This window comes from Tupaia chinensis, unplaced genomic scaffold, assembly GCF_000334495.1.
Source record: "Tupaia chinensis unplaced genomic scaffold, TupChi_1.0 Scaffold000133_1, whole genome shotgun sequence".
In the NCBI taxonomy this organism is placed as follows: domain Eukaryota; kingdom Metazoa; phylum Chordata; class Mammalia; order Scandentia; family Tupaiidae; genus Tupaia; species Tupaia belangeri.
The window spans coordinates 440,975-452,881 of NW_006159602.1; the positions used below are offsets into that span (position 1 = coordinate 440,975).

Below are 11,907 nucleotides of genomic sequence, written 5' to 3' on the forward strand. Positions count from 1 at the left end.
GCGAACCCCGTGCGCCTACATGGAAGTCCAGCAACATAGCCATTACGCTAACTGCTGGTTCCCGACAGTCCACAATTTTTAAGGTATCAACATCTTCTAGACATTCTAGACATCTGAATTAGCTATCACAACGTAGTCTTCTTAAACTTCTATAAAGATATATATTGTACAATTTTTTAAGTAAAAATTTTAAGTATATAATTGCCTCAAAAACATCTCAACTAAATTTAGTTGGAGAGCTCTGATGATCATAAAAATTAGATAATGATACAGTTTTGCTAACAATTACAATACAAGCAAAATATTGAATAGATTTAGATGGGATAAAACTATTTGGATTATAAAGTTTTTTTGTTTCTTTGTTTTTTTTCTGGAGAGTTTTTTTTTTTTTTTTTGCTATAGGGCACGTGCGCTCACCAGACAGACAGAGAGAGACAGAGAGACAGAAAGCGAGAAATCACCTGCCAGAGGGGATGGTCACGCCGCAATCCCTTCTCCTCCATTCTCCTCTCGGGATCTTGGGCACGCACGCACACACGCCCGGCATGAGTTTTAAGACACCAGGTCCGGGACGCGAACCACGGTCGACTACGTGGGAGTCCAGCGACATAGCCATTATGCTAACTGCTGGTTCCCTGGGTTATAAAGTTTTCTAAGACAGGTTCTTTTATTTACAATTTGCCTCATCTGTTAAGTATTTCAAATTTATCAGTTCTGGATAACTTATCTACAGATTCAATTCATAGTTTGCTATTTTATAATCCCTCATACTTCAGGATTCAGATTAAGACTGACCCAGAAAACAACTGATTTCCTGAGCCAATTTGCCCTTTATTCTTTGGTTTAAAAGAAACAAAACCCCTCACATAGAGCATTTGTACATGTCTGCAGATTATCTTGTACATCAGAGTTTAAAAAGAGAGAAACATAATTTAAGATGATAAATTGTTCATTCACATACAAAATATGTGGGGATTCTAAATATGGCACACATAAAAAACATCGCTAATGGAAAAAAATGATGAAAACATTTATCTCTGACAAATCTCTCTCAATACAAGCTAATATTCTTTAAGACAGAATCAGGAATGGCATTGTTGAGCAGTGGTTAATCATGACATATTGGGAACCGCATCCTACATGGCTGACCACAGTTTGAATCCTGGCCCCACCAACCTGAAAAACAAACTAGGAACATGTGTGCGCCCCAAATCCTGAAAGATGGAGGAAAAAGGATTGAGGTGTAATCACACCCACTAAGGGGGGTGCTTTTCTCTCTCTGGTGAGGTACCAATAAACAACAACAATAAAAACTAGAATCATTTACTGGGTCCATAATTATGCTACGAGATGTTTTGTGGGTGGAGTGATAGGTGCTGGGGAGAAGAAAAAAAATTGCAGTGAAAGTTCTTTCTATTTAATAGCTTTTTTTTAAAAAGAAATGTATGTATCCTAGATCAGCCAGCGGTGTGAAGGCAGATGTATCCCACATGGCCAACTTTGCAGTTTGAGTCCTAGACCCTGGACCCAGCAGCTTGAAAAACACACCAGGCATGTGTGCGTGTGTTTCCAGAATCCTAAGTGGAGAATGGAGAAGGGACTGCAGCACGGCCATCTCTTCTGGGGAGAGATTTTTTTCTCTGTCCGACAAGCATGTATGCCCTACAGTAATTTTAAAAAAATTTTTAAATATATAGTTGAAGTAGCACAAGCTGGTAAACATTACTGCTAGGCATGCCAAGGCCACATGGGAGGTCCAGGTTTGATTCCCAACCAACCCAACCCTAAAAGGCCAGAAATGGTGGCACACGCCTGACAAGGGGATCATGACACAGCATAACCCTGTCTTTAAAAAAAAAAAAAAAAAGGCACAACCAACTACCTCTCATACTTGAATAGCCACACCTCAAATGACATAGCTAACATGACCTTCTCGAGTCCCTGTCATTAGTACTTAGTTCTTTGTATCAGGAAAAAGATCTACCATTAATTATTTGCAAATTCACAGAATCCTATACAATCATGTTCTGCATAACGTTTCTGTCAATTATAGATCACATATATAAGTGATCCTGTAAGGTTATATACCATTGTAGGTATTTCTAGGCTATGCCATCTGGGTTTATGTAAATATACTCCATAATGTTCACACAACCACGAAATCACCTAATGACACATTTCTCAAATTGACACATTTCTCAAATTGCTTCCTAGCCTTTTAAGCAACACATGCCTATATTTCCCTTATTATAGTACTTATCCTATGAAATACTTCTCACTTTATATTTTAAGATCCATGAGGGAAGGGATTGTGACTCCTTTGTTCATAGTATTTAGCACATAATGACCCTGATGAATAGATAAATTAAGTGGGGCAAATAAATGACAGCCATAATATTGACTCCTCCTTTATTAACAGTTAATGATTCTCTTCTAGGCAGGAAGTTGACCAATATCCTACCACTTCCACCTTGTTAATTCTATAGAATACATGGTTTTATTATTTTTATAACTATGCAAATACCATAATGTATTTGTGATATGAAAATATTCTATACTAAAGTAAATATGCACTTGACAATCAAAAACTTGATTTTTCAGATTATTATTCATCAGTAACTTTTAAAAAGTTAGCAACATCATTAGATACACACTTCCATTATGGAAAAATGCCATATAAGATATACTGAAGGAGATAAAAGAGAAAGATATGACTAGAGGTTAGACCCCAGACATTTTTCCTAAGCTATTTGTTTATTCATCTGCTCATTCATTTGACATTCACAAATGCCATAATTTTTTAAAAAGTCTTTTCTACATGAGAAGAAAGGTATAAGGTAATTTTGGCACAAAAAGGAATAATTTCTGGGAGACTAGAAATACACTTTCCATATAGTTTGCACAAAAACACTGTTAACTTAGTCTTGGAGTTTTACTATCTAAAACAATTAATCACATTTGCACTTAAAGACCTCCTTATGCTGACTGTAGGAAACCAGTAAAGAACACACTATAGGCTGACTAGTTGTCAAAGCAGTTGCTTATCGTATCAGGAAGCATTTGTCCAGACGGAAAATAAAGATGGCAGATACAGACTAACACAGGGCGAGCTGTGGGCTGACCACAGAACAAAAGCTGCCACTTCTAAGATTGGCCCCAGTAGCCTCATAGGCTCTCAGGAAGGATAACATTCTACTGCTTTACAAAAAGTGAAAATTTTATTTAGTGTCTATTTAACTTTATGAAGTATGATGGCATATTGCAAAAAATGATTTCTGAAGCCTGGTAACTTCAAGATTTTTCTGGAATACAAAAATAGAACCCAAACTACACAGCCACATTCGCTTATCTTTTATCATTAATATTTTCACTTCTGAATTATAGTAACAAAAGAAAGAAAGCTGCATCTTCTGTTAGGCATAATACCAAGTTAGACGCAATTTTCTATTATTCTAAAGAAAATGGAAGCAGTGCTAAGAATCCAAAACATTCAGAAGTGGTAACTAATCTTTGAAACCATGTAACAGAGTTTTTGAATAACATTCTGTTTAATATAATTAAGTCGCACAGCATGATTCTAAAAAAAAAAAAAAGATGTTTATCTACATCCCTGCCTCACAGTCATATCATAGATGAAAACAAAGAGTGGCCTAAATTTAAACTGGGTTGTACATGACCTATGCTTTCTGCCTCATATTTAATTTTCTGTCATATTTTCATCAGAAAATAACCTGGGAGAGCATAAAGATTAAATAGTCATCTACTGAGAACTGTTTAAAGTGAATGAAATAAGGTCCCTGCTTCAAGGACTTTATTTTCAATAACCTTAACATTGAGGGTACATGGTCAACTATAGTTCAAACCTTGACCCCTGCAGCTTGAGAAAGATACTGGGGTGAGTGCCCCAAATCTCAAAAGGAAGGAAAAATGGAGAAGGAACTGCACCATGATCACACCCATTGGGGAGCTCACATGCCTTCGCTCACACTCTCACCCTCTGGCAATTAACAAACAACTTTTTCCATCTATATAATTTCTATCTTAAATCCAATTAGGTAGCTTTAAGATTATTTTTTTAAACTTATTTGAACAAAGGATCAATGATATAATTATGTCAGTAGTTGCAAAATAGTGAACACGAATAAAGTGATGCATAAGACAACGCTGTATGTGGCTTGTGAAACTAACTGTATTATATGGTTCTTTGTTTTAAAAAAATGTAATAGCTCTTCCTAGTGAAAAGTTCTCAAGTTGACATGACATATGATAATGTCCTTTTCAAATTTAGTGTATACCGCTACCACAGATTCCAATTCCAATTACAAGACTCACTTTCTGGGTATAATGGAATTATAGTCATATCCTTGCCACACAAAGATTTTTTAACTCATCACAACTGACTTATCTTCAGCGTTAGCAATAAAACAGCAGTGACCCACATATATAATCATTCTGAAAAGTCCAAAGACATGTATTTAGTTTCTGTTACTAACAGGGAAGTTTTAGGCAAATAATCATGCTTGCTTCAATTTCCTCATGTTAAGATATAGATAAAAACAGTACATCTCAGGGGATGTTGTGAAGATTTAATGGGATAACAACTAAAATTTCCTTATAATAGTCCCTGGCACATAAGTGCTCAGTAATGTCAACCATCATTGCTACTAGCTAATGTCAAGGCTAGAAAAACAAACAAGGCACACAAAGAATAAAATTAATAATTCTGGGCTTATTAGCAGCACACACCAATAAATAGATCTGATCAGCCACTGACTGACTATATAAAATTATCCATTCAAAAATCTAATAAAGGAAATCTTACTATGTATTTTCAAAATACTGGAAATTAGTTTAACATTTTTTTTGGAGAGGTTTTTGCTATAGGGCGCGTGCACTCGCCAGACAGAGAGAGACATAGAAACAGAAAGCGAGAAATCACCCCCCGGGGGGATGGTCACGCCACAATCCCTTCTCCTCCATTCTCCTCTCAGGATCTTGGGCACACACGGACACACGCCAGGCGTGAGTTTTAAGACATCAGGTCCGGGACGCGAACCACGGTCGACTACATGGGAGTCCAGCGACATAGCCATTACGCTAACTGCTGGTTCCCAATAGTTTAACATTTTGATAAGCTTTCTTTCCTTTTTTGTTAAAGAATTATTTATTTATTTAATTCCATTTGTTGTTGTTATTATTTTTAAATTTTTATCAGAGAGAGATAGAGAGAAAGAGAAAGAGAAAGAAAGCAAAAAAGCAAGCCACCTGGTCCAGGACTAGAATGGCAGTTGACAATGTGGGACTCCAGCACCTTTAACCACCACACCACCTGCCAGCCCCAACATTGCCCCAACATTTTGATAAGCTTTCAGCTTAGAGGTTTATATAAACATAGACAATTCATATATTAGACTTTTGTTAGATTCAAATTAAATTAGTTGATAGTTATCTCCCTTTATTAAACTAATACACTGTCTAATTTCTGTGATTCCACAATTCCTCTCCGGTTAAAAGGATACCTGATTTATGACAATATTTGCAAATGTAAAATGCTCTGGAAAAACATGCAAGATTATGTGTCCTGTTAATCCTCAAAACCAAAGCATAGGAAATTCAAATGAAAGGTAATCAACCTTGGCTTCTTATACCAATGTAAGGACTTTACCACAATTCAGATCTGTATAATCTTAAAACTTAAATAAATACAGGTTCAACTAAAATAACATATAGGAAGAGTGTCAAACGTGTCTGCTACCGGAAAGCTCGGAACTACTTCCTCATCTACCACCTCCTCCTGCAGCAATCACTCCAACTCTTGGGTAGATCTTGCCTAATATTTACAAAACTTCCCTCTCCCTCCTTTTCTCTCTTGTTTTTTAATTTGCCAGGGGGCACATGCACTCACCATAGATAGATAAGGAAAGATAGAAAGCAATCCCAATGGTGCACAGTCCTGCAGTAATCCTCCATTTCTTGGTCCAGTCTAGATTTGGGGCATACATAAAAACACATACACCAACAGTTTTTTCAAGCTGCCAGGGCCAGAACTTGAACCATGGTCAGCCATGTGGGATCTAGCCCCCTTGCCCACTAGGCCACAAGGCCAACCCACCAAACTGCTGATTGTTCTACAATCCACACAGCACTGAAATAGACTTTGAGTATAATAAAAAGTTATTGTGTTTTCCCCTTCACAATTATTGAACACAATGAAAACTAAGACAACTAAAGTATACAAAAACTATACTAACACATAATGTTATATAAGCATAAGGAAAGAAAGGTTGGGGTTGACCACAGTTCAAGTCCTGAACCTGACCGCCTAAAAACCATGCCAGGTGTGTGCACATCCCTGTGCATGCCAAAAATCCCAAGGAGTAGGAATTGTGGCATGGAATCCCCATTGAGGAGTGATTTCTCACTTTCCCTCTCTCTGTATTTCTCTGGCAAGTGCACACACACTAGAACAAAAACCAAAATGGAAAAGATAGGTGAGACACTGTGGTCAGGGAAGACTTGTAGAGGAGAAAACATTAGAAATGAGCATCGATGAAAACACAAAAGCTGGAGAAAGAAGGGAAAATAATTCTGGGCTGCAAATTAGCATGAGCAAAGATCCATAGAAAGACTAGTACAGGGTATGTTCCAGAGATGGCAAGTGAACCAGACTGATTGAAACAATTAGTCCTGATTCAGAGATCCAATCCAACCATGGGAAGTGTCAAAAGCAAAACCAGGAGTTTTGAACTTCATTCTAGAGGCAAAGGGAATCAATTAAGTGTACTGAGATAGAAGTACATGAAAAAATAGTATTTAACAAAGAATTCTGTAATGGTTTACAGAATGGGTGGAGGGGGATGCAGTATTAGATGCTAACTGGAAAGAGACCAGTTGAAATGCTGTAACCTTGTTAGTTAAGACCTGAATTGTTTCAAGATAATTTTTCAACCTTAAATAACCCAGGGCCCACACATATCAAGCCTTAATGCCTTTTATGAAGCCTCCATTTTTTAAAATGGTAGAATTGACTTAATCAGAATAATTTAGTTTTCTTACTCTCTTACTCTTTTCCTGGAGTAATATCTTCTTGCTCATTTCTAACTATAAACTGTAAACTCTTCAAAATATCAACCCTTGTCCGTCCTTTCTTACTAATCATTTTAGCCTGAACATTCACCTTTGCTTTATTACTGTTCTCTTAATCCACAATTTAACCATCTACTCCTACCTAATCATTAACTCCAAACCTATGACTCCTTTCCAGTTTCACACAGTCAAACAAATCTACTCATAACTTTTTATTTCTTCTATCATCTCCTAACTTTTATTAAATTATGCAAGCACTATATATCCATACCCTTTACAACCTCTTCTAAATTCTCTACTCAATCTCTTCTAGTTTGGAGTCCGCAGTCACTGTTAAAACTACACTCAAACAATGTTCTCATACACGGTCTCTATTCCCACAAATATTTCAAGATATCATACGCTCAATAATAATAGTAACTATCATTTGGTACTTTCTTCAGAGTAAATATTATGTCAAGAGCTTTATACAATTATTTATTTGAATCATCAAGATAACCTTATGAGAAAGGTCTTTCCATCTGACAGACAAAACCAAACTTAAAGAAATCAAGTATCTTAACCAAGACAGGGACTCAAACTGACTTCAGTTTTATATAATTTTTAAGGGTTAGCTTTATCACCTTCATTATGGAGCTTTCAATTCAGCTCTATTGTTTATATCTACTAAGAAACACTTCCTTAGATCCTTCATTAAAGATCAACCATTTGAGAATCTTTTCTGATTCCATTCCCCAATCTGAATAATAGTTTAAAAAGTAGAATTTTTTCTGAAACTTTAGAAATGAGAAAATGAACTTAATTTATTACATCTTTTCTAAATATTTCAGAAAGTGTTCTTGCATCGGAAGACTTGTGCACATTAACATATAAGGACTCTTTTAACTCTAGGAATCTGTGAATCAAAAATGTTAACATTCAGCTTTTAAAATTTCGTTTCTTAGGGTCCAGCAGTTAGCGTAATGGCTATGTCACTGAACTCTCATGTAGTCGACTGTGGTTCGAGTCCCGGACCTGGTGGCTTAAATTTACGTTAGGTGCGTATGCGTGAATGCCCAAGATCCTGAGAGGAGAATGGAGGAGAAGGGATCATGGTATGGCCATCCCCCCCTGGGGGTCGATTTCTTGCTTTCTGTCTCTGTCTCTATATCTGGTGAGTGCACACACCCTGTAGCAAAAGCCTCTCCAAAAAAAATATATTTTTTGTTTCTTAGAAACAATAAGGCTCATCTAATTTGGAAAATTCCACCCAAAAATATTTTGAAAATACTATTCTATACACACAGATCTGATCTTAGCATATTGCTTGGGTTTTCTGAGCATGTATTTATTTGGAAGCAGAAGTTAACATTATATATTTTAGAGAGTTGTGGTGAAAAATTAAAATATGGTTTTTGTTATTTACTTTCTTCTATATCCAAAAGTTCGGTTTCAGTTTTTAATTCTAAGAAAGCAGTCACCGGGAACCAGCAGTTAGCGTAATGGCTATGTCGCTGGACTCCCACGTAGTCAATCGCGGTTCGCATCCCGGACCCGATGGCTTAGAACTCACCCAGGGCGCATGTGCGTGCGTGCCCAAGATCCCGAGAGGAGAATGGAGAAGGGATTGTGGCATGACCATCCCCGCTGGGGGGTGATTTCTCGCTTTCTGTCTCTATGTCTCTCTCTGTCTGGTGAGCGCATGCACCCTATAGTGAAAATCTCTCCAAAAAAAAAAAAAAGCAGCCACAAAAACGCTATGACTTCTGATCCAGGTTCTAAATAGGAATACTACAGAAACTTGGTCAATGGAGTTCAACTATATTAAAAATCATACAAACTCCAGCTCCTTTCTTTATCACAAATTTCCTCAAGAGAATGCTAAAGGGTCTCTGATAGTATAAGCACAATATCAGTAGTCTAATTTACTGATACACATTAATATCCAATTCCTGCTTCCCTCAGTTTCTTACAAAAATTCTAAAGTCTATTACATTTCAAAGATACAAAGACACTCACCTCAACTATTTACCTTCTTTAGTTCCTCCTACTTGCCTCAGCAAAAGAAAAGCTAGGTAAAGAGATTATCTAGGTAGCACATAGACAGCCAGGACATACAAAGGTCAAAATCATCAAGAAATGCATTCTGGAGGCTCATGATGGAGTATAAAATTGTTACTTGTATAATACAGAGCACATTAGAAAGAATGAAGGAAAAATAGATAACATTCTGATTTCAATATAGATTAACCCAAGCTTCTTTTCATAAGGATGGCTAATAACCTCAAATCAGAAAAGTTAAATATCCCGGTTAATAGTGAAATCATAAATTAAGCAACCTAATTAAATTTTTTTTTTTTTTTTGAAGGACATGCAATGTCTCTCCTCCTCCAGGATTCCTCTACTTAAAGGACCATGCCTTGTTCCATCTTACTTAACTTTCAAAACTGCTTGGGTTGATTTTCTTAGGGCTGTCTCCTGATTTTATTGAGGAAAAGTATTCAATACCACTCACAGTGAAGTAACAAGGTAAGAAATAGTCACTTGAGGGGATTATGAAAGTATCACTTTATGATTAAATATTTCTATATGAGCACAGACTTAATCTTAAAAAATTAATTCTATTCTCATGGGTGAGCATTTCAAAGATAAGCTCCCTGTAGATTTGTCAGCTTTTAGTTTAAAATTACTATAAAGTAAATAAGCACTCATAGTTAAAGAGGAATCAGCCATTATAATAAAGTTTGGTTGTAATATTAACAAATTCAAAGACTACAGGTATTTAGTAACTGCTCAGCAATATTTACCATATGACAAAATGATGTCCTGTTGATTTCCTTGGCAAAAAAAGACCTATTAGGGAACTAATTTTCAAGCAAAGGTTTAACATTACAAGATAATCAAGATCCTGAACTGACAGAAAAACCTTCATAATGTGTTCTTATAATGCCCTTCATATCCACCTACCAAGGGTCAAATCTAATTTCAAATCTAATCTCAACCATCCTTTGTCTTCCATAGAATCTCCATCCTCTTCCTTCTCAAGTTTCTCTAGATTTCACAATCCCAACAGAAAAACCAACAAAGGCTATCTATAGGAACAGCTTTCCTAAAGAACACTCAACTTAAAATTCTTTTAAATAAAAAAGAAGCCAGAAAGAAAAATCGGTTTTAGAACATTGAAATATGTAAGTGTCTGGCACATAGCAGGTATTTATTTGGTAAAGGTATGCTGAACAGATGTTTGTAAGAAAATAAAAAATTTAATACCTGGACAGCACATGTAATAATATAAAGTACCCTTCTGGCTGTACTGATTTGGAAGCTGAGACTCGAAAGGTTAAAGTACTTGTCTATGGACACATCTTGGAGCACAGCCATGACTATAAACAATTCTTGCCTCCTAATGCAGTGTTCCCTTCAACAGGTTATAGTGAGTATGGTCATCAGTTCAGCCCTTCATACTAAAATACAAAAAGACAAAATTTGTGGAAAGATACAAGTCATGTAAAAAGCAATTTGTTGACTCCAGCACTAAGCTGAATTATTTCTCGAATATATACATTATTTTAAAAGTTATCAGACCTAATGTCTCTTTCATAATGTAATTACTTCAGTTATATAAAAATGTTAATACTGAATAAAAATGTCTTAAGCAACTTCCACATACAGTTCCCTATAGTTACAATAATGTGATTGTTGCAAACTTCCAAGTTTAAAGCAATGATCCCTACACCAATGAATATTTTACCAGATACATATAAGGTATCCATAAGAACAAAACCATAACATCAGACAAAAACAAAAATGTTACTTTGTGCTTCAACTTTTCATTGGCAAAGGGAACATTAAATCAATAAAAGCAACATCTAGATTAGAAAATGGGAGGTAGGGCGGGTCACTATCTCACTAGTTTGTTTTCATCTGTAAAATAAGTTCCAGAAATAAGACCTTAAAAAAACGTACATTAAGGTACATTATGTAAAAAGATTAAAGTATTCAAGTGAAGTGTTCCAGTTAAAATGAGTTGGGGACCAAGCCCCGCTGGATTCCTGAGAGGTCTGGAACACTTACGGTTCAGCGGAACACTGTTTCAATAAACCCTATGACTCTAAAGCGCTCTGCAACTAAAAAGTGTTGTTTCAAATCCCAACGCGCAGTTTTAGAAGCCTTTTCCCCAGAACAATTTTGTAAATTTCTAATTTCTTTCAAAAGTGTCAAAATTATACATTCCGCGAAAATAGTATCGCCCATACTCTTCTGATCACTTCGTAAAACATATTCGGTTCATTATACTAATTAGCAGGAAACGCGGGGGGGGGGTGCGGGGAGCACGTAGATTCCTCAGCTTGTACAACTTAAGTATGACCTTTGTGGATGTGCACCATGTGGTGCTTGAGAAGAGAGAAGAAAAATACCTTAAGTGATGAAATTTTCAAAACGTATCTAAAACTGCGGTTGGTAGGAGGCTCTCCACAGCCAGCTGTCTTTCAAGAAAAGGCTCCAAGTTTATTTAAAATCTACAAGCAGAAAAGAACCACACCTCAACTAAACTCTAACGTCAAGAACTTTTACCCAGTTTACACAGTTAAAAGGAAGAAAACCCAGCAGAATTCCCTTCAATGGATTTGTTCGAGACCTTCATAATGAATGAACTGGGGACATCACTGACTTCAGGTCTGAAGGAGCTTCCCTCTCAGTCCTGCCCCCCTGAAAAACCTGAAGCAAACTGCAGAATTTGGTGTTCTAAGGCTAAGTCAGGTTCAAAGAAAACCTCCCCGCCCCCGCCCCGCGGGGTTGGAGCCCAGGACAGGCGGGGCGGCGCGACGCGCCCGGGAGGGT

General features: G+C 36.7%; 1 protein-coding gene across 3 annotated transcripts in view; it reads right to left on the reverse strand.

Annotated features, from left to right (window-relative positions):
- Positions 1-11,907, reverse strand: part of PPM1A (protein phosphatase, Mg2+/Mn2+ dependent 1A) — a 64,179-nt gene that overhangs the window by 47,518 nt on the left and 4,754 nt on the right. For 2 of the 3 annotated variants that reach the window (XM_027770421.1, XM_027770422.1), the window contains exon 1: positions 11,484-11,795. The exons of the other annotated variant lie outside the window; for it this stretch is intronic. The gene's annotated coding sequence lies outside the window, so the exon portion shown is untranslated. Of the gene's footprint in view, positions 1-11,483; positions 11,796-11,907 lie in introns of those variants that run through there. 3 annotated transcript variants of the gene reach the window in all.